General features: G+C 44.0%; 1 long non-coding RNA gene across 1 annotated transcript in view; it reads right to left on the bottom strand.

Annotated features, from left to right (window-relative positions):
• Positions 1-11359: 11359 nt before the first annotated feature.
• LOC128114609 (uncharacterized) overlaps positions 11360-25803 on the bottom strand; it is a 43889-nt gene continuing 29445 nt past the window's right edge. The window contains exons 3-4 of the long non-coding RNA XR_008219830.1: positions 16101-25073; positions 11360-15490 (exon numbers count right to left, since the gene is read on the bottom strand). This is a non-coding gene — a long non-coding RNA (uncharacterized LOC128114609). The remainder of the gene's footprint in view (positions 15491-16100; positions 25074-25803) is intronic.

Genomic DNA, 25803 nt, shown 5'->3' with positions numbered 1-25803 from the left:
TCCACCTCCCCACAAGTTGTTTTTGGTCATTGTTTTATTGAGGCAACAACTGTCTACCTAGAACACTAATGAAGACAAGAGAATGGCACTCCTGACAGAAGAGAGGTCATTGATGGAGAGGGACACACAGTTGAGCCCAGTGCGCACATTGCTCAGACACTGAGGTGTGGAATGTGGGACTTCATTCTCGGCAGGGTCTGACTTTAAAGAAATGGTGGGAATAAAACCACTAGTCTCCCCACTCCAGGAGACAGAAAGCCTGCCTCATAATGGCTATTTTAGTTACCTTTCTGTTGCTGTGATAAAAATACTGTGATCAAAAGCAACTCAAGGAAGAAGGAACTTATTTGGTTTATGGTTGCAGAGAACTAGAATCCATATGGTGGGGAAAGCCTGGCGGCAATTGGCAGGGGCCAAAAGCTGGCTGATCACACTTATCCTCACACCAGGAATCAGAGAAAGCAGGGAGACTGGGGCCAGGCTATAAAACCCCAAAGCCCACCTCTAGTGACATACTTCCTCCCTACCCTTCTCAAACAGCGCCACCAACTGGGGACCAAGTGCAACACACCAGCCTATGTGGACGTTTCTCATCCAGAACACCACAGAGCTGAAGCTTCTCTGGTACAGCATTTTCCCAGTTCTGTGAGCACTTAATCCCTTGCTCTATGAGTGTGTGTGTGTGTGTGTGTGTGTGTGTGTGTGTGTGTGTGTGTGTGTGTGTATGTGTGTGTGTGTGTGTATGTGTGTGTACATGCATGTGTATATGTGCATGCATGTGCCCATGTTGCAGAGTGTGTGATTCTTTTTCTGAAGTTCATCTATTAATAGTCCATCCTATGCATGCAGGCAGGCATCCCTCCTCCTCCTCCCTATCTGTCTACCTGTCTATCCCCACCACCTCTCCAACAACAACCTCTCCAGCTTTAAGACATGTTTTCCTGACCTCTGCAGAGCTAGTCTAACACACAGTGACTGTCTAAGGGCATAAACTACAATTTACTGAACAATTCTCTTGCTATTAACTTTTATTTCCATTTTGCTTGTAAGTGATGCCACAAATGAACCTGTTTATGATCCTTATCTCCCAAATTTGTAGTTGTTCATATTCTTGAACATGGCACTGTGTTACATAAGGACATTTCATACAGGCATGTATTGTATGAAATGTATTCCCCCTGTGCCCCTCTCTTCTGTTCTCATCCCTCTCTCTCCTGTTGGTCCTCTGGGGGCTTCTGTTTCATATTACGTGAATAAAGCCAGTAACAGAAAGGTAAATAGCTTTTTTTTCCCATGTGGCTCATAGATTTTTAAATAGATACATGAAATTTTTTTATGTATATATGACTTGAAAGTAGAAGCCAAATGTTTATTTTTTGAAAAATGCTTTTTCATTTATTTATTGTGTGCAGACGTATGGGTACACACACATGCCATGGTGTGTGTGTGTGTGTGTGTGTGTGTGTGTGTGTGTGTGTGTGTGTAGGCTGGGGGCAGTTTTCAGCAGTGGGTTCTCTTCTTCGACTAGGTGGGTTCTGGGGATCAGACTCAGGTCCTCAGGGTTGTAGGTACACACGCTCAGGATGGTCTGTAAGATCCCTTACCAGCTGAGTCATCTTGCTGGCCCCGAGTCTGTATTTTAAGAAGTTAACAATCTGCAGTTCTCAGACCCCTGGGTTTTCCTCTCTAGTGAGTCTCCAAACCACGCCCCTTCCCTCTGTGGGTTTCTTCCCTGTTGTGGACTTTGCTTCCAGCAAACAGAAGGGGACTGAGCATTTTGCTCATCTGCCACATTGTCTGGATGTGGCAGACACTGGGCTGGGTGCTAGGAGGAGTCTCTTCTGATTAACATGTGATTGATGTGAACTTGTCATGTGGCCCCACATGGATGGGAGAGTCACTAACACCTGCAAATAAGCCCCAAAGGGGAACATGAACTCTGGGAGGATGATGAATCCTCACTATAGACTTTGTGGAGTAGAATCCCTGGCAATTTTGATGACAATTAATTATGCCTAATACCCCTCATCCCAATTGAAATAATTTCATTTTATTTATGATTATGAAAGAAGAGAGAGATTCAATTCTTATCAGTCAACTTCTATAATTCTTTTAAACATGTTTTATCTACTCTATGCAGAACCAATGTGGCTATTATTAGAAGTTTATTTTCCTTGGGTGAATCCTGCCTGTAACTTTTTGGTTTAATGCTTATTAAGACCCTGGTTTTGACTTTCGTGGAGACTTTATCACTTGTGGCAAGTGAAATAGCAAGGCGAGTTTGTTTCGATTGGTTTTGAAAAGATTAAAAGGCAGCTGATAACTAAAGAAATTGGTTTTCTTCCAAAGAAAGTGCAGAACTTCAAAGACATCTCAGCTCAACCATAGGGTCTCATTCAAAGTAAAACCCGACTTAGTGTTATCTGCAAATATGTTCTTTGTCTTTTTTTCTTATTCCTAAGCTTATCTTTTTCATTTCTATTATTGTGTCAAAGATAGTTGGAATCAAGATTGCGTTCTTTCTAGAATAATTTTGGAGCTTTTTTTTTTTAAGTTTCTGAGATAAGCATTGATGTAAGATCCTTGCCTCCATCTCTGCCACCCTCCTCTCAAATCTGAACGACAACATACGATCCCACACAAGGTTTAAAAGTGTTAATAATACTGTCATCAGGCTTTTAAGAAATAGGAAACATTTGCTCAAACAAAATGAGTCTCAATTCCAATTGACCCAAAACACCATTATTTATTATTAAAGTGAATAATAAAGCTTAATAAATAATGAAGAAATTTTGAGTCAACCACAGACACATAATTGTAAGATCCCCTAAGTGACTGAGAAGTTTTATTTTATTTTATTTTATTTTAGTTTAGTTTTTCCAAGACAGGGTTTCACTGTGTAGCTTTGGTGCCTGTCCTGGATCTTGCTTTGTAGGTCAGGCTGGGCTCGAACTCACAGAGATCTGCCTGGGGTTAAAGGTGTGCACCACCACTGCCTGGCCTATGGTATTAACAAGAGAAATTGATGAAGCCAAGTTAGGAACCAAGCAAGGCTAACCATTTGTTCACCGTGTCCATTTGATAAATGTTGAGTCACCCACCACGCGCTCAACACTGTTCTAAGTGGGGTCTAGCTGGATGTATTTAGGATATATAAGCCTTTGTTTTGGGATGCGCCAAGGCCATGCAAAGCTGCCTGCCGTTGCAAGATCAACATCATGATGGACTGTGTCAGTAAAAGTCATAGGTAAATTGCATAGTAATTTGAAATGCAATAAATATAAAGAGGGTGTTGTTAGTGTGCTCTTATTTTACAATGGGTCATCTCTGTGAAGACAGTCTGAGACACTGAAATGTTAAAAGAGGTAGTGAAGGTGGGCTTGAGAAGGGATATTGAAACTTCAAAGGACAGGTATAAGCCAATCACAAACCTGAGTGCTGTGGGATGTTCTGTATGGCAAATGTGTTGCTCTGATTGGTCAATAAATAAAACACTGATTGGCCAGTGGCTAGGCAGGAAGTATAGGCGGGACTAACAGAGAGGAGAAAAGAAAGAACAGGAAGGCAGGAGTCACTGCCAGCTGCCACCATGACGAGCAGCATGTGAAGATGCCGGTAAGCCACAAGCCACGTGACAAGGTATAGATTTATGGAAATGGATTAATTTAAGCTATAAGAACAGCTAGCAAGAAGCCTGGTATGGCCATACAGTTTGTAAGCAATAAAAGTCTCTTTACTTGGTTGAGTCTGAGTGGCTGTGGGACTGGCGGGTGAGAGAGATTAGTCCTGACTGTGGGCCAGGCAGGAAAGCTCCAGCTACACCTGAGAGCAGTGATAAAGGAGTCATTGCAAAGGACTTGAGGCTGGGTGCATCCATGACCCACAGAAGAGCAAGAAGGTGAACTCCTGGAGGCAGGCTTAGGGCTTGAACTGAAATGCCCCCAAGACTCATGTTTTGAAAGCTGGCTCCTCAGTTGGTGGTGCTGTCTGTAAGTCTGTGGAACCCTGAGGAAGTGGGTTCTGGCTGGAGAGAGTCGGTCACTGTCTTAGGGTTTCTATTGCTGCGACAGAACACCATGACCAGAGAGAAACTCGGGGAGGAACGGGTTTATTTGGCTCACACTTCCACATCACAGCTCATCATTGAAGGAAGTCAGGACAGGAACTCAAACAGGGCAGGAACCTGGAGGCAGGAGCTGATGCAGAGGCCATGGAAGGGTGCTAATCACTGGCTTGCTATGGTTTGCTTACTCAGCCTGCTTTCTTATAGAACTCAGGACCGTCAGCCCAGGGATGGCCCCACCCACTGTAAACTGGGCCCTCCCCCATCAATCACTAGTTAAGAAAATGCCTAACAGGCTTGCCTACAACCTAATCTTATGGAGGCATTTTCTCAATTGAGGTTCCCTCCCTTCAGATGACTTTAGCTTTTGTCAAGTTGACTTAAAACTACCCAGCACAGTCACTCAGGGTAGAGCTTTGGAGATTTTAGCCTTGCATCCTTGATGTAAGCCTCTGGGACCTTGGGGGATTTTATTGTAGCACAATTCAGTGAAAACCCAGGGATAGAGATAGATACCCTCAAGAACTTTGTCTTCAGTAACTGGAAGAATGGAGTTTTGAAAATGGCAGGAGAAGCAGGCTCCAGAGGGAAGAGATGAAAAGTTCAGTTTTGAACATGTTAAGTTTAAATGTCCATCGGGTCCATCGAGGCAGGAATACCGAGCAGGCAATCTTAAGTAAGCACCTAACGTCAGAAGGAAAGGCTCAGCTGGAGACAGACCTAAGTGCCAGCAGTGAGGAACTGATCACTTCCGAGGCTGAAGATCCCAGGCTAGGGACAAAAAGGCTTCTATCAGTTCTCTTCTAGCAGGGGCGGGGTGGGTGGGGCTCATTGCATTAAACCTGAGAACAGATATGGGGAGAGAAGCTGACTTCAACCAGGATAGCTAATTCTTTGCCTCTTTTCTCTAAGGCCGTGGTTCTCAAGCTTCCTAACGTCGCGGCCCTTTAATACAGTTCCTCTTCTTGTGGTGACCCCCGACCATAACATTATTTTTGTTGCCACTTCATAACTGTAATTTTGCTACTCTTATGAATCATAGTGTAAATAGCTGAAATTTCCGATGGTCTCAGGAGACCCTGTGAAAGGGTTGTTTGCCCCAAAGGGGTCGCAACCCACAGGTTGAGGACCACTGCTCCAAGCAGATGCTAACAAATGAGCAGTGAGCAGGCACTCCTTCCACCATGTGGGTCCTGGGGATGGAACTCAGGTTGTAACTCGGCAGCAAGTGCCTTTCTTTACCCACCCAACCACCTCAATGGCTCTAATTTTAGGGTAAGTTTAAAAATTTCTAACAAACCCCACTTCGGTGCAGATAGACTCCACGGTATTTGCTCCTTGACTTTGCTCCTGTTCACATCCTCTTCGGCTTCATGATGAGGATGTTATTAATAATTTGTTGCTACATTATAAGTGTATTGTCTGCAAGGTCAGGTTTGATGGATGCGCTCTCTCAAGGTTAAGGTCCTGCCAGCTGGCTTCTCGCTTGAGCAAAGGAATGTGTGATGTGGAATGTCATTTAAAATTGACTGCAAACTTTCTGGCTTTAAGTTAAAAAAAGAGAGAGACAGAGAGAGAGAAAGGCAACTGAAATGTCCAAGTGTTTTGAAAACAATCAATAATAGACGACATCATACTCCAAACAAACTTAAAAAGGTGTAATCTCCGTTGGCGAACAAAAGGACAGAAAAAAGAATGAAGACAGCGTGGTGGTTTGAATGAGAGGGTCTCCCATGTTCTCAGTCATTTGAACACTTGCCTCATAGTTGCTGGCACTGTTTGGGAAGGTTAAGGAGGCACAGCCTTGCCAGAGGAAATGTGTCACTCGGGGCGGGCTGAGAGATTAAAATGCCTCTACCATTTCCAATGGCTCTCTCTGCTTTATGACTGTGGTTCAAGAGGTGAGTTCTCAGCTCTCTGCTCTGTGATGGGCTCTCATGCCTCTGGAGCTGGGAACCCACATAAACCCTTCCTTCTGTAAGTGGCCATGACGGTGGTGTTTTGTTAAAGCAAAACTAATTGAAAAGTAACTAATACAGATGGTTTTCTGGGTTTAGCTCTTAGTAGGATCTATGCTCCTTTCCCAAGACAGAACGGTGTGGGATGATGCATCTGGCGAACTTGTCATCCCCCTGTCTCACAGACATGAAGTGAAGTGAGTTGCCTTCTGATGAACTGTCAAGCTAACAACCAAGTATCACAGAGAGGGAGGAAGGTGAGGGGTATTGCCAAGGAGGAGGAGGAGGTGCAGGCCAGGGGTGCACAATGCTGGACACATGGGGATTTCTTTCCAGTTACTTCTGCTCTCAAATGAGGCCACATGCCCAAAGCTTAATGAGGATGGTATCTTCTGTCTCGAGCTGCCATAGCAGAGTATCAGAGATTAGATGGTTTATGAGAAATATATTTATTTCTCATTGGTCTAGAGGTCAGGAAGTCTAACATCAAAATCCAGGCAGATGATGGCTTGCACCCTTTAAGATCAGATGAGCTTCTCACTTTGACCTAGAATGAGACCCCACACCACAGTGGCAGGGCATGCTGGGAGAAACTCACTCATACCACAAGCCAGGTTGCAAAGAAGACGAGGCCAGAGTCCCACAGTGCCCTTAAAATATGCCCTTAATGGCCTAAGGACTGCTATTAGGTCCCACCTGTACAGTTCTTACTACGATAGGGACCAAACCCTTTACACATGGCCCTTTGGGGACACTTGTCCAAACTACAGCACTACAGCAATGGCCAAACTTGCTAACTTGCTTACCTGTCTATCTTTCTATCTATCTATCTATCTATCTATCTATCTATCTATCTATCTATCTATCTATCTATCTATCTATTCTATCTATCATCTACCTATCATCTGTCAATCATCTATCTATTTATTTATATGAGACAGGGTCTCATTCTATAGCCCAGGCTGTCTTGAACTCTTTTTTTTTTTTTTTTTTGGTTTTTCGAGACAGGGTTTCTCTGTGTAGCTTTGCGCCTCTCCTGGAACTCACTTGGTAGCCCAGGCTGGCCTCGAACTCACAGAGATCCGCCTGGCTCTGCCTCCCGAGTGCTGGGATTAAAGGCGTGCGCCACCACTGCCCGGCTTGTCTTGAACTCTTAACAATCCTCCTGCCTCTGGCTCTAGAGTGCTGGGATTGCAGACATGAGCCACCACACCTTGCCAGATTGCTTTTTACAAGAAATTCGCTTTTGTGAAAATGAACCGAGCCCTGAGATAATAATATTGCTCATTTATGAATGGAGGACCCTGGTGACCTGGTGACCTCTGAGAGGCCCTGCCTCTCATGTGAACTTTTTAGTGCTCCCTCTACTCACACAAAGCAGCATCATGGGAAAAGCATTTTCACTTCACTTGGAGAAGCTGGAAACTCTAATTCTTACATTTGAAGTGATGGGAATTTTGCAAATCCACATTCCCTCGAGTATTTGTTTCTATAGAAAGGAGAATGAGTTTTCTGCCTAAGCCCCACAGATGTGAACAGATGTAAGTTGCTCAAGGGAATATGGACTTGCAATTACATTTTAATCTGAAAAATAAAATAAAAAGGAAGATGGAAATAGTTCTCATCTATATCAGCAGGTGAATGGATAAACAAAATGTGGTATGCCCATACAATGGAGTATTGTTGACCTATAAAAAAGAGCAAAGTGCTGGGTTCATGATACAGTTTAGAGGAACCTTGGAAATATTATGCTAAGTGAAAGAAACCAGGTGCAAAGGGCCATGTATTATATGATTCAATTTGCATAAATGGTCCAGAAAGCTCAATAGATAGAGACTGCAGTTGCCTATGGTGAAGGAAGTATGGAAGTAAGAAGGTTTCTAGTTTTTTTTTTTTTTTAGAGGAAATCTCTCTCTCTCTCTTTTTTTTAAGATTTATTTATTTATTATGTATACAGAAGAGGGTGCCAGATCTCATTACAGATGGTTGTGAGCCACAAATGTGGGTGCTGGGAATTGAACTCAGGACCTCTGGAAGAGCAGTCGGTGCTCTTAACCTCTGAGCCATCTCTCCAGCCCAGTTTCTAGTTTCTTTTTCATGTATTAGATGAAAATAGTTATACTTGTCCAACTTTGTGAATACTGTGTATTAAAAAACCATTGAAGTCGGGCGGTGGTGGCGCACGCCTTTAATCCCAGCACTCGGGAGGCAGAAGCAGGCAGATCTTTGTGAGTTCGAGGCCAGCCTGGTCTACAGAGCGAGATCCAGGAAAGGCGCAAAGTTACACAGAGAAACCCTGTCTCGAAAAAAGCCAAAATAAATAAATTAATAAATTAATTAAATAAAAAACCATTGAATTGTGTACTTTAAAATGGTCAGTCTTATGGTATGCAAACTATAGTTTAATGTTGTTTTTAAATTTAAAATTACATTTCTTTATCTATTCATGTGGGGGTGAGGTATGCTTGCCTTAGTATGTGTGGAGATCAGAGGACAACTTGTGGGAATCTTTTTCCTCCTACCTTGTGAGGCCTAGGGATCGAACTCAGGTCAGCAGGCTTAGTGGCAAGCACCTTTATCCATTCAGTCATCTTCCTGGCCCTTGCCTCTTGCTAATACTCCATCAGCAAAGAAGCCGACCACATCATTCCCAGACTTCTGACCTGCAGAACTATGAGATCATAAATGGACATTAAGCTTTGGAATTGGTAGTAATTTGTTATGTAGTAATGAATACAAATACATTTGAATATTAGTTGTTTAATTACAAATAACTTGATGCTACCATAATAATTGCAGTTAAATTACACCCAGGGGCTCTCTGAGTCAGTTAGAAGCACTTACAACAGCACTCTTGGGAGCTGTGCATTACTTAACCATAGAAAAGTGTTGTGTGAAATGCTTCCAGGGAAGGTCTGAATAAATGCCTATATACCCCAGCTGCAACTCAAGACAGATCAAGGAGCTATCCACCAAAATCCAACTTCATGAACTCATGAGTTTTTGGGATTTACCTACAAGAGTATGGTGGGTGGGAAGGCTGCTTACACAGGTAGAGAGATGATTCAAGGGAACCCCATCACTGAGAAGCTCAGCTAAGCCTGGGTAATGAGCCACAAAACCTGAATCCCTGAAGGTCCCTGAAAAATTCACAGGCAGTCAAACTTGTCACTGGTCTCCTCACCTCAGCAGTTGTTTTTATTTGTGTAACCCTGGGGAGGGGCTTTGTGAGTCTTCTAAGTTTCCCCTTTCCCCTTCTGTTTGGTTTGCTTTTTAAGTTTCTTGAGCACCTCTCTTTCCGGGAGTATGTATATTGAGCACCCTTCTTTCTGGGGGTGGTGGTGTATATTGAGCGCCCCTCTTTCTGGGGGGGGGTGTGTTTCAATTTGGAAGAAACTGTTACACAACAAAAAGAGTAGAGGGTCTACGCTTAGATCAGTTTGTATACCCGATATTGGAAAGACTCTCCCAGGCTCCACCGACTGGAGAGAGGATCAGTACTTTTGTGGAGTTCTGGTCTACCTCCTCCGGAGGCTGGTACTTATTTCTAAGCGGTGGTCTGGCTGTCTTGGGCATCTTGATTGCTGATGGTACTCTCTGGCACAGGGGACCCCATCCCATTTCAACTTCAGTTGTTGTGACATTTCTTCCTAGAATTTGTCTTCTTGCTACACTTGCTTTGGGCCGCTGCATGTCCTGGGACCACATGAGTGTTTCTCAGTGATGGCCGTTCAGTCTTCGTTCTTGTCTCCTATAGTTCTAGTTCTGAGTGGTTTCATAGGGCATCTTTATGCAGAGATTAGGTCCAAGTGTCAATCTGATTGGATTAAAAAAACCTATGGTGTTTATGAAGCACACCTTGGGGCAGGCCTGTGAGGGTTTCCCCAGAGACAATGAACTGAATAGTACTCTGAAGGTGAGTGACACCATCCCTTTACTGAATAAAAAGTGTAGAAGAAAAAAGCCAGTTGAGTCCTCATATTCTCTTTGCTTTCTGAGATGTGAGCAAGCAGCTTCATCCCCCGCCCTCCTACAGCCAAGCCTTCCCTACCATGATGGACTCAAATGGTAAGCCACAACCAGCCTTAACTCATATTAACTACTTCTTGTCAGGCATTTGCTCACAGCAACGGAAAAGTAACGACTTCAGTTTATTATCTCTCAGTGTAAGTAACACACCAGCAACCTCACTTCCACAGAGCTTAGACGTTGAATGTTAATTTTTTCAGAATCATTCTCCAATGGAGGCACATGCTCTTCAGTGGGGAACCCCAGCATCAAAATAACATGGCCCCAGGATCTATGAATCATTGATGTCCACTTTTGGTGCTAACAGGGACAGAGTTTGTCTGATGTAAGAACAACGTTTCCGTTTCCACTCTAGTTAGCAAATGTTTCATATCTGACTGCTTACACGATGATTTTGTGATCACAGATGTGGTTTTTTCATATCTTAGAAATGAGAGAAAGTAGAGGCTTCCATAACCCAATTATCTTGCAGGTATTAATTGTTTTTTGTTAATTGATGCCCAGGCTAACCTTGACTCACTCTGTAGCTACGGATGATCCTTGGTATTCCCATCTCTTCTCCCTCTCTCCTCAGTACCGAGATTATAGGAATGTGGCACCTCAGCTAGTTTATACTGTGCTAGGCATTGAACCCAGGGCTTTGTGCATGTCGGGCAGGTTCTAGAGAACTCACTCCTTGATGAGTTGGCCAGGTCAATTGTTTTCTTTTTCTTTAGTTTTTAATTTGACAGAAATCCTACATAGTTACTGTATGAAATCTAATGCTTTAGACATGTCTGTGTGGTGGACTAGCTAAATCAAGCTAGTTAGCATGTGCATTAGCTCACATACTTCTTTGTGATGAGAATACATAAAACATTTATATTCTTTGACTAAAATCTGTTTTCTCCCCTCCTCTTCATGCCTTCCCTCAGCCTCTGGTAACTACTATTCCAGTCTTTTTTCCTTAGGGACTCAACTTTTCTAGATTGAGCATATGAGATAACGAAGCATTTGCTTTTCTGTTTCTGTTCAGCTTGCTTTACTTAACATAGTGTCTCTCATATTCATCAATATTGTTAAAGCTGACAGGATCTCCCCTTTGAAAGCTGAATCATGTTTCATTGCGTGTCATTGTGTTTATGTGCGACCCTCTCCCTTACCTCAGTGTTGGGGGTAGAATCCAGGCCCTTGGGCCTGCTAAGCAATCTGTCTATCATTGAGCTCTGTCCTGTTTTGTAAAAAAGAAAAATTCATTTAATGATGGACACTTACCATCATGGTCTACGTTTAAATTTTCTTTCTCACAGTTAGCAATGTCCTTTTTAAAAATTTAGATCTGTATTGTTTTAACTTTTAAAAAATATATGATCTCTCTCTGTCCTCTAAGTCTAAACATAGATGTGTCTAATCATTTCCTATTCAGGTATTAAAGCCGATTGTCTGTGTCTACTTAGGTCTTCAGCTAAATGAAGTGTTTGGGTTCAAGGGAGGACACTGAGGTAGACTGGTATTTGAGGAAGAAATTTATTAGAAGATATATGAACACCATAGGCAGATGGCAGCATGGTCAAGTGGGGACCTTCCCCATGGTATTCACAGGAAGTGGCATGGATGGAGATGGAAAAGTTTCCTTCATTGATTAAGATCGGTCATTGCTGCAGGTGACCTGTGAGTGGCCAGTTGAAGAACGTCATGTAGCCATTATTGAGGTAGGAAGTCAAGAACCTAGCTAGAGCAATGGTTCTCAACCTTCCTAATACTGTGACCCTTTAATATAATTCCTCATATTGTGGTGACCCCCAATCATAAAATTATTTCATTGCTATTTCTTAACTGTAATTTTGCTACTGCTATAAATGTAAATATCTGAAATGCAGGATATCTGATATGTGACCTCCAAAGGGGTCTTGACTCACAGATTGAGAATAACTGATCTAGAGGCCTGGGTTACTTGACTTCCAGGAACCAAATTTCTGTAGTTTTCTACAATTGTTGTTTATCCAAAATGGAGGCACTTTTCACATGGTGAGTTTTCACATGGCGTGCCCACCGCTCACACTATATATATCTCTTTGTTTTTGCATTTGCTTAGAGAAGTGAAAGGCGCAGGAGGAGGGTAGGGTGTATTTGCCTTGTCTCTTGCTGAACTCAAAGGACTCTGGTCTTTCTCATCTAAGCTGTTAAAGAGACATCCGATCTTCCTCCTTCCTGTTTGCTGCAAACTGCCAAGAAGAAATGTCAGATGCATGGTGAACATGATTCATCATCCAACAGGAAGACATCTCAACAGCAGTCCTTTAATTTTCTTCTCACCCCCTGTCTGCCTTGATTCTCCATTACCTGACCTCTAGAGCCCATTAGAGGAACCCAATCATGCTCTATTCTCTGGTGCAAAACTTGAGCTACCAAACTGCACAAAAGACTCAGAGCTGAAGTGATTCAAAAGAACAATGACAAACAGCACTCTGTTCCAGTTGCCAAGCACCCAGCTCTCCTCACAGGAAAACACTTCATTCCCATTAATGTTTTCTCCAGACTTCTTCCTTCTTCATATTTAGTAACTTCCTAGGCATTACACACCAGTACATACATAACATATATTTCAATATAGACCACAGGACAAGAGACACATGGCTTTGCAACTTGATTTACTTTTTTAACATAACTGAGCCTGCGCAACATCATTGTGTGCCTAAGACTGTCTATCATGCACTCAGTTACAGGTGCCCCATAGACCCCTGAATCCACAGAAAGGTGAAGCACCTCACTATCCCAAATAAGCCCATTTTTTATCCATTCCTGTCAAAGCCCGGGATAGGTGCCTGAAGCCACTTAGGCTGTTATAAACCCAGCTTATGAAGGGTCAGAGGATCCATCCAGCTAAGCCTGTCAGGACACAGAACTGTGAGTTGCTGTAAGAACAATCTGTAAGCTGGGACAGAAATTTGTGAATCAATTGCCCCAGACCTTGTTGCTGGTTAGGGGTTCCAACAAATAGGGAAAAGGAAGAACTTTTTTTTTTGAAGCTCAGGTGAAAGGCAAAGGAATCACTGGATGGTTAAGGGGGAGCAGCCATAATTGTTTTGGTGCACTGAAAGTCAATGGGTCTCCCAATGGTCAAGACTGTTTATACTGGGTTGAAACTGGTTTGCTTAGGTAGGATCATGAGTACCAGGGCCACCTTAATCTAATGCCCTCAATTAATTATTTTAGTGTAATACATCGTGCGCCAGTAAAGAAGTAGAATGATAACACAGTGGTCATCTTTGGACAGAGAGAAGTAAAACATCAACCCCGCCTTTCCCTTCCACATGGGTTTCATGGGTTTCTGCTTCCCTCCCCCAGTCCCCCAGATGGAGGAAGCTGGCTAGAGGCTACACGGGACTCTTACTGTTTTTGTAACTTCCTGTGAGTATTTATTTCAAAACAGAACATTCATCTTGAGGATAAAAAGATGGAATGGCCCCGGAGCATGTTAGCACTCACAGATGTTATTTCCTACCCCTCTCCTGCCCTCTGTGGGCAGATTCAATGTGAGTCAAGCTTGTCAGGCAAATGAGGACTGTGAAACGGGCCTGTCTCTTCACTGCACCATGATGGTTAAAGAGGAGGAGGCCTAATGATGGGGAGTGCTCCACTTGGACCTCTGGAGTCACAAATGGCTATGAGCTGCCATGGGGTACTGAGGATTAGATCTCTGTCTTCTGGAAGTGCAGCAAGTGCTCTCAATTGCTGGGCCATCTCTCTGGTTCTGAGAAGTGCATTTTAATAGCGTTATCAGTAACTACAAATAAAGTAAGAGAAATAGAGCTTGCCTTCCTTCCGTCCTTCCTTCCTTCCTTCCTTCCTTCCTTCCTTCCTTCCTTCCTTCCTTCTTTCTTTCTTTCTTTCTTTCTTTCTTCCTTTCTTTTTTTGTTTGTTTTTTGAGACAGGGTTTCTCTGTATAGCCCTGGCTGTTCTGGAACTCACTCTGTAGACCAGGCTGGCCTAGACTTAAAGAAATCCACTTGCCTCTGCCTCCCTAGTGCTGGGATTAAAGGTGTGTGCCATCACCAACTGTCGAAATAAAGTATTTTAAAAAACCAAATCAGAAATGAAAGGAGATGAGAAGGTGCATGTTGTAGGCTCTGCCCTGTGAGTGGGTGCAGCCAAGTAGTGCTTTACTGATGGTCACATGTCTTAATGACCTGTAAAAACATGGAGAGACTCAAAATGCAACGAGCACCCAGCCGTTGCCAGCCGGCATGGATGGTCTGAAGATGAAGCAGCATCCCTGATGTAATTTGACTCTCATTCAAAGAATAAGCCAGCATCAGGACCAGTTTGGTGAGTGAGAACTCAAGGTCTAGGCAGATGGGTTCTGCTGAGCGGCTTCTCACCCCAGGTAAATGCAGGTCTCCTGATCTGAAGACATAACCCTGAGGGGCACAGGGAGAGCTGGCCCTGGAGAAGCATCGCCATGCCTCCTAAGGATCCCTGTGGACTGGAAGACAAATGGAAAGATTGTCAAGAAAGAAATAGACAGGGCCTGAGGTGAGAGCTCAGTGGGCCTTGCAATCATGAAGGACCTGAGTTCAATCCTCAGAATCCATGAAAAAAAATGCTGAGTATGCTGGAGACAGGTAGATCCTTATGGCTCCTAGGCCAATCAACCTAGCCTAATTGGTCAACCTAATCAACCAGTGAAAGACTCTGTCTCAAAAGTAAATAAATACAAATAGTGTCTCAGGAGTGGCATCCAAGGTTTCCTTCTGGACTCTGTGTACACACACACATGTATAAAGAAACAGATTAAAAATTTTTAGAAGGAAAGTGACATTTCTATTTGGCAAGTTTGCAGGGTCCCCAAAGCAAGATTCTAGTATATTTATATTTATTTAAGAAATAATGACAATTTAGTGTTGATATAAACCCACCAAGAGGGAAATGTGCACCATAAACCTGAATCCCTTTCTGATAAGCTTGCCAGAACACTCAATTCAGATTTATGTAGCGTGTCTGGCTGTTGCTAAGGTGACTAATGATTTCCTCTCTGCTCTCATAGATTAGAGGAATAAACAGGGACTGTTATGATGTGAGAGCCAATACTGCTGGATCAAGAGTGATGAAGTTGGACATAAATCCCTGATGATTTACCATGGATCCCATCCTTCTGCCTGCTTGCCGGATGCATCATCGTATTAATGATTTAGCAAATTACCTGAATGGGAAGCCAGCCAAGTTTCAATGAGAAGAGAGACTAGAAGATTGAAGAGAGGCCGAGACAGATGAGTTATCTTAAAGTTCTTGGCTGACTTACATGACAAGACAAAATTGCAGAGAAATAAGGGAGCAGCCTTATGCTCAGTGTAACAAATCCAGCGGGGGAGACACACATCAAGGAGGGGCTGGAATGTAGACTCATCACCTGCCGGCTCTGTGTCCTTGGACTGAACTCTTCTGGACCCTGTTTCCACAGCTGTAAATGAGTGATCAGGAAGGAAAGTCATTTGGATGTGCTGGGAAGATGAAATGAGTTAATATTTAGAGAGTAGATACACTAACCTACTTTCTAACAAGCATGGTACATGCCAGTTATTATTTCCTTATTGTTCTTATAACAAACCAGTTTCAGAGTTTCACGTGTGCAACCTTTCAGTTGGAGAGTACCAGTATTGTGACTGAACCACTAAGAAAGCACATGATGAAGCCATGTTCATACTGTGAATGCTTTAGTGCACATACTCATATATAAGTCCATTTTATCAGGGCGGTGGGTGTGGCGGGAGGGTGGAGTGAGTCTGGGAAGGAAGGAGAGTCCCCAGGAAGATGCTCCATAAGCCTCCCCAGTGATTATCAGCCCAGGTGACTCAATCAATGTCATCCAATTAGCCAATAGGCCACAGCCCACCCCAAATCAAGAGTCTTAGGACTTGGACTCAAATGGCCTCCATAGGCTCATGTGTTTGGATGCTTGGTTCCTAGCTGGTGGTGCTGTTGGCGGAGAAGGCAGAATTTTGGGGAGGTAAGATTTAGCTAGAAGGAGCAGGACTTGAAGTTTGGGTGGGACACTGATAGCCCAGTCCTACCTCTTGTCCTCTCTGTCTGCTTCCTGGTCCAGTGAGATGTGGGCAAGCAGCTTTGCTCTCCTCCTGCCACAGCCACGAACCTCTCATGCCTCGATGACTTCCCCTTCAGGATGTGCTGTCCCCTCAACAGCGCCAAAGTGAGTCTTCCCTACCGGACGCTGCTCCTTACCAGGTACCTGCTAATTAGAAACTCATAAAGGAAGTTTAATTGTGAGCCATGGTCTTACATTGGTCAGAGGTTTGCTACGTGAGTCTCTCAGGATGGGAGAGGAGCAGGAGTGAAAGCCCTCCAACTCTCAGTCCCACGGCATGTTGTAGATATATTGGTGGAGCATGAGGAGCAAGCAGCAGGGTGCACCTGAGTGAAACCTGGCCAGAGCTCACTAAATGCTGGACATAGTCACTGAGGGCTTTGGTGACAGGTGAAGCCGAGATAATCTAAAGAGACTTGGAGGTGATTTCTGTTTTCACTAAGGCATGGTAGTCAACCTTCCCAACGCTGCGACTCTTTAGTACAGTTCCTCATGTTGTGGTGACCCCCAACCATAAAATTATTTTTGTTGCTACTTCACAACAGTAATTTTGCTACTGTTATGAATTGTAATGTAAATCTCTGTGTTTTCCGATGATCTTAGGTGACCCCTATGAAAAGGTCATTCAGCTCCAAAGGGGTCATGACCCACAGGTTGAGAACCGCTGCACTAAGGCCTGGCTGGTCCATACTCCAGAAAATGGAGTCAGTGTGTGGAAACTCAACAGAAGAGAAATAAAGACAAAGCTGTAAATTGCCAAGGATAATTAGTTATCGGGGTCAGCATCAGTTATTTTCATCATGGGAGGATCCTGGAAGAAGAGATGGCTAAGCAGACCTGGAAATAGTTTCATGCACCTTAAAATCTGCTTGGCATTTTGACTAGAGCTGCTAGGTGGAGGTTAGATCAGCAGCTGTCAACTGAATGTAAAGAAAAGAATTGGAGTAGCACAGCTGGGTGTGGATGGGCAATTGGGGGCTGTAATGAATCTCTGTTATGTAGCGTTTAAGGGTGGGTGGGCTGGGTAAGCCATATTGGCTTTCTGTCTCCTCTGGCCCATGTTTCCTCCAGGGTTCTCACACAGACACAAAAGACAGAACCAGCCGCAGAGAGAGGGGTTCTGGCAGCAGCAGAGCAGGGGGAGTCGAGACTGGGGGTGGAGGCTAGCAAAATTAGCACTGCTAATGAGAGACCTTGGTTCAGGAGCATGCAATGCTTCTTAATGCTTGAAATAATTAGCAATTAGCCATAGTCTTATGGTTTCAAAAATAACAGGTTTGATGTCCTTGGGTCATGTCCAAAAATGCTCCATTGATCTGCTAACTTTGGAATCAGAATGCCAATGTAATGTTCTCTGATAACAAAAATGTGACTTTGAAATGAAATATATTAATTAGTGTGTATTTGCATGGAAGTTATTTAAATCCATATTATCATATACTGTTTCTTATTACTGAAATGTCTACAGTATAGGAGCATCCAGCAAGCACTGGGTTATCTCTGAGGTGCTTTTCTGTCTCCTCTCTGTGGGAAATCAACTGACCAGCTTTCTCAGAGTCCTCACCATGATCTTTCCAAGTACTCACCCCTGTTCCTAGGGATCTTCAAGTCAATCTGCTTCATGGGCACAAGATGACTGCTAGTCCTCACAGGAATGGGAACTGCCTTCTGTTTCAAACAGGAAAATGACTTTTTCATACAACCCTACCAAATCCCCAAGCAAACTAAGTCAAGTAGGCCCTTCACCATTATCCAAGCTGTGGTGACAGGATTTGAATCCTCTAGGACACACTAGGTCTTGATCTGTCACTGTGGCAAGGTAATAGTCACTTTGGGGTGGGGGTGTAGACCTTAAATTCATTCACCTGAAAGTGGAGTTTGAGTAGGGTCACACCGGGCAATACAGACATCCAGTCTGTGCCTGAAGGTCTGTCACACCTCTGGGGACTTCCCACTCAGGAGCAAGAAGGTGCAGACAGCTCTCAATGTCCTCAGTACTTGGTGAGGCAGAAGGGTAAGGGAGTTGGAAGAAGGTTCATCTTGTCTCTTCTTTTCCTATTAAGATGTGTGTGTGTGTGTGTGTGTGTGTGTGTGTGTGTGTGTGTGTGTGTGTGTGTATGTACTCCTGTGCCCTCTTGTTCGTCATGCCATGCATGTGGGAGTCAGAGGACAACTTTTGGGAGTCAGTTCTCTCCTTCCCTGATGTGGGACCTGGGGATCGAACTCAGATCATCTGCCTTGGCAGCAAGCACCATCAGCCACTGAGGCGTCTTGCTGGCTCATCTTGTGTCCACCGTATTGTAAACAACATCAAAATCAACAAGCATGAAGAAAGCAAGGGTCCAGAAAGTGGGTGCATGGATACCAAGCTCTCCTGACCCTAGTCTGTCTCCTGTTCTCTTGGCCAGGGACAGGTAAGAGGGAAATGGGCATGACAGCCTCTGCTCCACCCAAGAGGCTGCTGGAGCATGGAAGAATGTGGGAGAGGTGAACCCAGGTTGCCATTTCCATCGCAGTCCCAAGAGAGCATCATAGTAAACAAAATTTCTTCATAGTGGGATTATATTGCAACAACTGGATGTTTCCCATTGTGCAACGAGGATGATGTGGCTGTCTCAGAGAGACCCCGTGATCAGAACAAAAGCAAACAACCACCACTCCAAAAATCCTCTCCAGGATCTTTGCTGGAACCCCCTGGTGGGTAAGGTGGTGATGATCAGTAGAAATAATGCTTTCTGACTCCCAGGCAGACACTGGGTCAGACTCCAGCCTCCTAGGGATGGCAAGGGGATAAACATAGAGGAAATAAAGACCAGGCCGTCTTGAATTTTTAAAAAGTAGTTGATGCCTGCTTTGTTGGTACAGCAAGGGTGGATGGAACCCAGACTTCGCCGCCGGAATGAGGCCAGAGGTGAGGGGGTGCCACATTGTCACTCACTAGATGATGTTTAATCTGTATTTCTGTACAGAATAGTTCTGCCTCTGTATTTATTTGTGTTCCATGGCCGAAGGGCAAGTGCTGGCCTTCTGACCCAGGCAGCACGTTGGGAGATCCCAGTACAAAGCTTTTATGCTTTTTCTCCAGGTTATTTTTAGCTACTGTAACTTCTATTCAGCGGGTGTGAAATTAGAAGTTAATTCTTTCTGCTTTGTGCGTTGGATTCTCGAGGCTGTGAGAAGGGGTCAGATTTGTGTTAGGTCTCTGCGTCTCCCCAGGGAGGCCAAGATGGCTAGCCCCCACTGAAGATGTCCCTTCTGGCTCTGTGGTGTAGACCAGCGGCTGGCAAGTGCTGTCTAGTTAAGGAGCATGATGCCCAGCCCACCCAGCCCTGTGGGTTTTGCTGGTGGGAGGTAAGCTGATGTAAGGCTGATGTTCTGATGCAGGTAGGTAACACTTTCCCTGTCTTCCAACCTGGCCCCAGTTTTAAGGCCCTAAAGCAAGGTGGCGCTGCAGGGCCACAGGAGGCGGGCTCCTGAATGGTTACCTGCCCAGCACCAGCCCAGGATTGTGAAAAGCATCTATTCCATTGACCCCCAAGACCTTTATAGTTTGTTCCAGCGCAGACCAGTACCTTCTTGACGACAGCATCCAAGCTCGTCTGTGGAGCAAAATAGTACATGCTTAGTCTAAACTTCTGAGTCAACGAGGAAAGTTGCTTTCTGGTTTTCATGTGTTTGGCTTAATTTTCTGCTGGGGCCTGAACGCCACACCCCACTATCACTCTGCCACAGAGCTATATCCATATCCTCAGACCCCTTTTATGTGTTTCTTCTTATTTTGAGCTAAGGTCTCACTAAGTTGCTTAGTCTGGTCTTGAACTCACTATACAACTGAACCCAGTGATCCCCTGCCTCAGCCTAGTAGCTGAGATTCTAGGCCTGTATGCTGGAGCACTAAAGCATTCGTCCCAACTACAGAGGAGGGGCTGAGGACTCTTCAGCTGGCCCTACTGGGGTGCACAGTGACAACTGGTAACAGACAGGGCATTGGGGTCTGCAGTCCCTTCAAATGATGGCTGTTTACTCACCACGGCATGCTTCCACAGTTCTCCCACAGAAGTCAGGGCCTCGCCCATGTTGCCTCCTGTGCTAGAGAACATGGCCACAAAGAGATTCCCTTATCACCTTCGAGGGCTTGGAGTTTCCAGGAAGCCTGTGATCTCCGGTGACCTGCCACCTCCTCCAGGAAGACCCTTCTAATTTCTCCCTCCCTCTTGGTCTCTTGTGTCCCTATAGCTCAGCTCTGTCTGTCCTCCAGCTTGGGATCTGGAGCAACTGTAGTATTTTCTGTTTGCCGCTTGCCCCACCTGACAGGACCCCTTGAAATCCTGCACTGAATCTGAGTTAACCTCACAGCTGAGGCGAGGCACCGTGCCAAACCGACAGGCGATCCATGCTGCTTCCAAGTGAACTCAGGATAAATAATGAACAGTTTGGAGGCCATAACTAAAACCTTTTAAATTAGTTTAATACACAGTGGCATTTGTTTCTGTACTTTAAGCTAAATTTAAACATTTTGGAAGATTAAAGCTGTATTTTTTATCCTGTTTTGTTACTGTGTTGGTGTCAGGAAACATTGTTTTTCCTCATATTGGCATACTTTCTCCCCTTGAGACTACAAACTCAGGAATATCAGGGGGAAAAAAAACCCACAATAATCCAAGTGTGTTAGTTTTCCAGTTCTCAATGTGTTAACATTTTGTTTTACAATAAAAAAAGGATTTAAAGCAGCTTTCAATTCACAGAAAAGTCGTGATAGCATCACCTGTTTTACTTGATGGGCAGTTCGCTTTAGTCCAGTGAGTCCCAACCTTCCTAAGGCTCCGATCCTTTGATACAGTTCCTCATGTTGTGGTGACTCCCCTCCCCCTCAACCATAAAATTACTTTGTTGCTATTTCATAACTATAATTTTGCTACTGTTATGAATTATAATGTAAATATCTGATATACAGGAGTTCTGATATGCCACCCCTAGTTGAGACCCACTGCTTTAGAATTTATGAACCAGTATTGATGCTTTTTTTTTTTATCAACTAGAAGCCAGAGTGTATTTGTATTTGCTTAATTTTTAAATAATGTCCTTTCCACACACCATCCCCAAATTTGCGACAAGGTCTTGCAATACAGCAAAGGTGCACCTCAACCCTCAGATCCTCCTCAACCCTCAAATCTTCCTGTCTCACTTTCCTAGTTCCGGGATAACAGATGTGCACCACCACCTACCTACTGTCAGTGTGTTAACATTTTGTTTTACATTAAAAAAAAAGAATTTAGTTTTAAAAACAGCTTCTAACTATTATAGACGTGCCCAGCTACCTACTATCTTTTTATATTCCAGTACCCCGTGATACCCACAGCCACTGTGTCTTCCTTGGGCTGTGACAGTTTTTCAGATTTCCCTTTTATTCTGGGGACCTGGACACTTATGAGGTCAAGCATTCTGCAGGATGATCTGTTGCGATCTGTCTGATAGTTGCTCCTGAGTAGTTGTTTATAAAAGGAAGCTCATGAGGTGCCATTTCATCCTAGCTCATCAAACACCTGCTGTCACTGGGAGTCATCGACATTGACATTAATGCCGGTCCCCTGGCTGAGGTCATGTTTGTTTGGTCTCTCCAGCACACGGGAATTGGTCCCTGTTTCTTATTGATGACTTATACTTCAAGGAGGTTTGAAAAATAGTTACTGAGGCTGTAAGGAGTGGAGACAGGTAACATCTACAGTCTTAAGATTATGTCGGTTTTTGACAGACCTCTACCTGTGGGCTACCGGCTCCTCAGCTTGTTTGTTCTCCGCCCTTTTGCATGAGATACAAGCCTGACAAGGGCTGGGGTTGGGCAGTTGCTCTTTTCCTTAAGCTAAGCTAGGGTCTACTGGAGTCTTCGTCACTGAAGTGCTGCATTTTGTTGTGGAAATCACACTGACCATAGTTCAGAATGATTACTTCCCATCTTTCCTCAACATGTATCTAGTGTGATTGTCTTGATTTTCATTATGAAATGAGTGAGTTTCCTAAAAGGATGTTCTCCGGTATGGTGGGGTATCTCTGAAATTGAAAGCCACCCCTTCCCCCCAGCACACACTTTTTGTAGCAGTGTACATACGGCCTGGAGAAATTCATCCCAAAATCTGAACTGATGGCCCAAGTGGCCTCTGCTCCCTAAGCCACCCAGTGCTGTGTCTTCTGTCTACAGTCTCTTCAGAATTCAAGGTGGTGGGTGGCCTGGGACCTCCGCTCCCTGATGGCCCAAGAAATGTGATTGATTTCCAGAGGGCTCAAGATATTTTGTTGTTATTGTAAAGATGGGGTGATGAGACATCTAAGCTTTCAACTGCTGTGGGATGTCTTTCTGTATGCTGTGAATATGTACTGCTCCCATTGGTTAATAAACAAAGCTACATTAGCCTATAGCAGGGCAGGATGGAGCCAGGTGGGAAAATCCAAGAGAGATAGAGAGAGGAGAAGGGAGGAGTTGGGACAGATGCTGCTAGCCACTGCCAGGAGTAGCAAGATGTGAGAGAACAGGGAACATCACGAAGCCACATGACAAAATGTAGATTAATAGAAATGGGTTAAGTTAAGTTATTAGAGCTAGTTAATAATAAGCCTGAGCCATAGGCCATATAGTTTGTAATTAATATAAGTCTCTGTGTGTTTACTTGGGACCAAGTGGCTGCGGGATCAGGCAGGACACAGGAAAACTTCCAGCTACACTCAACTTCCACTTTTCAGTGTTTAAAACCTTTTTCAAATGAAAGGCTTTGAACCAGAGGTTCTGTTATTGGTGATTGTGAATCGGGTAGATTGTTTTCATGTAGGAGAAAGGAAGTTTGCCTTCTAGACAGCAAAGGATGACTTTTGCTCTCTGGCAGGCTAGCTGAAGATGTACCCTTAGTGTAGCTCACGTGTTTGCCTCCTGAGGCTCAGGGATGGTGAATTGGGACAGTGGGACATTGATCACAATTAGGTCATAAGTGTAAATCCCCTGGCAATTTGGAGACAGAATACATTAAAAAAAAAAAAAAACTTTTACATTTGTGTAAAATATACAGAAAACAAAGTGACTCCATGCCTGAGCCTTCCCCAGTCTTGAGACATTAGACTAATGGAAAATAACAGCTTTCCCGGACCCTAAGGAAGTGGCCTCAAGTGTACTGGCTGGAAATTTACAAGTGAGCACATGTAATTGTGGGCAGGAGGCAGAGCCAGGGTAATTTGTTGCAAAGCGTGTCTGCAGGCCTATCAGGGAGACACGAAGCATGCCAACCTGATGCCATTAGAGGCGGCTATTCAAGTGGGTTGTGGGGCAACCATGAAATCTCAGACTGGGAAACACCCTGGGGGGTGGGGGGACATGGCCCTGGTTCCCATTAGATTTTATCAGAAGTAGCCAGAGAGTCACTCAGCAGTTTGAGATTTACATGCCCACAATGTTCTTTCTGAACAGAACTGAAGAAATGAACCCCAGATGGCGTTTCTTATTCAGGGCCCACAAATACCTCCCACAAACTCCAGACAAAGATATAGAATAAGAATAAACATCTAGAACTCAGAAAAGCTGTCTGGGGAAAAAAAACCCAACAACCTGGACCCACCAATCACAGCAGATAGGAATTGCTGGCATCTACCAGGCAGGCAGATTTATTTATTAAGTAGCCATCTCCAATCCTAAACAGAACTGGGATCCTTTCAGGAACGAGTTTAAAAATAGGTTATGTCATGCACACACGCACACACACACACACACACACACACACACACGCATGCGCGCACACACACATGTGCGCACACATGTTAGTGTGTGGAATGATGATCACAAAACCGTGAAGCAGAGTTAGTTGTTCTCTGTAGTACATGCTTCAGAATGACTCAGACATTTCAGAAAGCTGATTTTTTTGCAAAAGTCGGTCCTGCCAAAGGCTTAGGTAATCAGAAAATCTGATTAAGAAGAAAATTCCATTATCATTTAGTATTTGAGTTAATGACCTCCTTTTATCTCCCGTTCTCTGGCCTAGAGCACAGGCTATTATATGAAAGGGTATGTCGGGTGTAACAGTCAGGCTATGAACACACAGTGGATTAATTTCCGTTCATCTCCAGCACTGTAATATCTATGAACAAGACCAACACTCCTATGGTGTCATTGTGTAGTTAGCAGCTGCCCAGGGGTGTTGGTTTGTATATTCTGGGGCGAATTTTTCTGAACCACAAATGATGTTTTTTTTGTAGGTTGATGATAGATAACTCAAAATGTCAGGTTTTCCTAGAAATCTAGCATAGATTCCAACTGCATTCTCTCTCTCTCTCTCTCTCTCTCTCTCTCTCTCTCTCTCTCTCTCTCTCTCTCTCTCTCAATCTGTGGTGTGTGTGTGTGTGTGTGTGTTGTCTTGGAAAAGTTTGGAGTTTGGAGACCTCATCTGAGGTCATCCTTTCCAGTTGAGCACATACTGAAATGAGACAGCATGTCATGCGGATCCAGTAGAATGGGTTGTAAAAAAAGAAAATGCCCTTGTAAAGTTAGATGCACAGAAGCAGCATGACTCAACATTTCTTGACATGTGCCTCCCTTAAATCTAGGTTGCAGATTTAACACTGACTGGCCTTGCCTCAAATGAAATTGTGTGCACAGGTGCTTTTGCTTACGTATACCAGAGGTCAACTTCCCGTGTCTCCCTTAGTCACTTCACTTTATTTTTGGGATAGGGTCGATTACTGAGCCTGGAGCTTGCCATTTTGTCTAGACTGCTTTCAAGTGAACCTCCACAACCCTCCTGTCTCCACCCTGCAGCACTGGGGTGACAGGTATACGCTACCATTCCTGGCTTTTTGTCAGGTGCTGTGGATCTGAACCAGGGTCCTTGTAGTCATGTGACAAGCACTTCTTCACCTTCTGAGCAATCGCTCCAGTCCTCAGATGAAGTGTGTGATCATCCAGAGTCTATAGTTAGCAAAAGAAAAAAAAAAAAAGCTTTGATCACTTCCGGTTCATGATAAGGACGGTCACTCAGTGGAAGTAATTCTGAGCCAATTTCAGAAGGCCTAAAATGCCACTAGCTATTAATTTTGGAAAAGTCAGGAGATTGAAAACAGCAACAGTAGAGATAAGGGTTCGAGGCCCAACAAGACCTACACTATAAGACAAGTCAGCACACCCTACAGTAATACCCTCCCCTGCATTCTCTCAGAACACAGATCGTGGACAAGGGTCTTCTTAGTCCGAAGCCACTTGTGATACTTAACTTTTGTGTTTTGAAGTGACTGTTGCTTTAATAATTGTGGTGGTGTCTGGCATGTTTTCACAGATGAAATTCTTTCAGTCAACACTCCTTATTTCACACACACACACACACAGGCAACCCAACTGCCTGCCCTGCTCCCTAACTTCTCTTTTTAAATTCACCTTTTTTTTTTTTTAAAAATGGCCTGTGTGTGTGTGTGTGTGTGTGTGTGTGTGTGTGTGTGTGTGTGTGTGGACACCATGGTGTGCAGGTAGAGATGGTTTGTAGAGAACAGTTCTCTTAGGATCAAACTCAGGTCATCAGGCTTGGTGACAAGTACCCTTACCTGCTGAGCCATCTTGCTGGCCATTTTTTTCAAATAAGTACTCATTAGTTTCAACATTCAATATTATCTACTAAATAGTAAGTGTTTACTGATAAAGTATATGA

The sequence above is a fragment of the Peromyscus californicus genome, unplaced genomic scaffold (genome assembly GCF_007827085.1).
Source record: "Peromyscus californicus insignis strain IS unplaced genomic scaffold, ASM782708v3 Scaffold_19__1_contigs__length_69161282, whole genome shotgun sequence".
In the NCBI taxonomy this organism is placed as follows: domain Eukaryota; kingdom Metazoa; phylum Chordata; class Mammalia; order Rodentia; family Cricetidae; genus Peromyscus; species Peromyscus californicus.
Note: the sequence above shows the minus strand (reverse complement) of the source record. Positions and strands in the feature narration are given on the sequence as shown.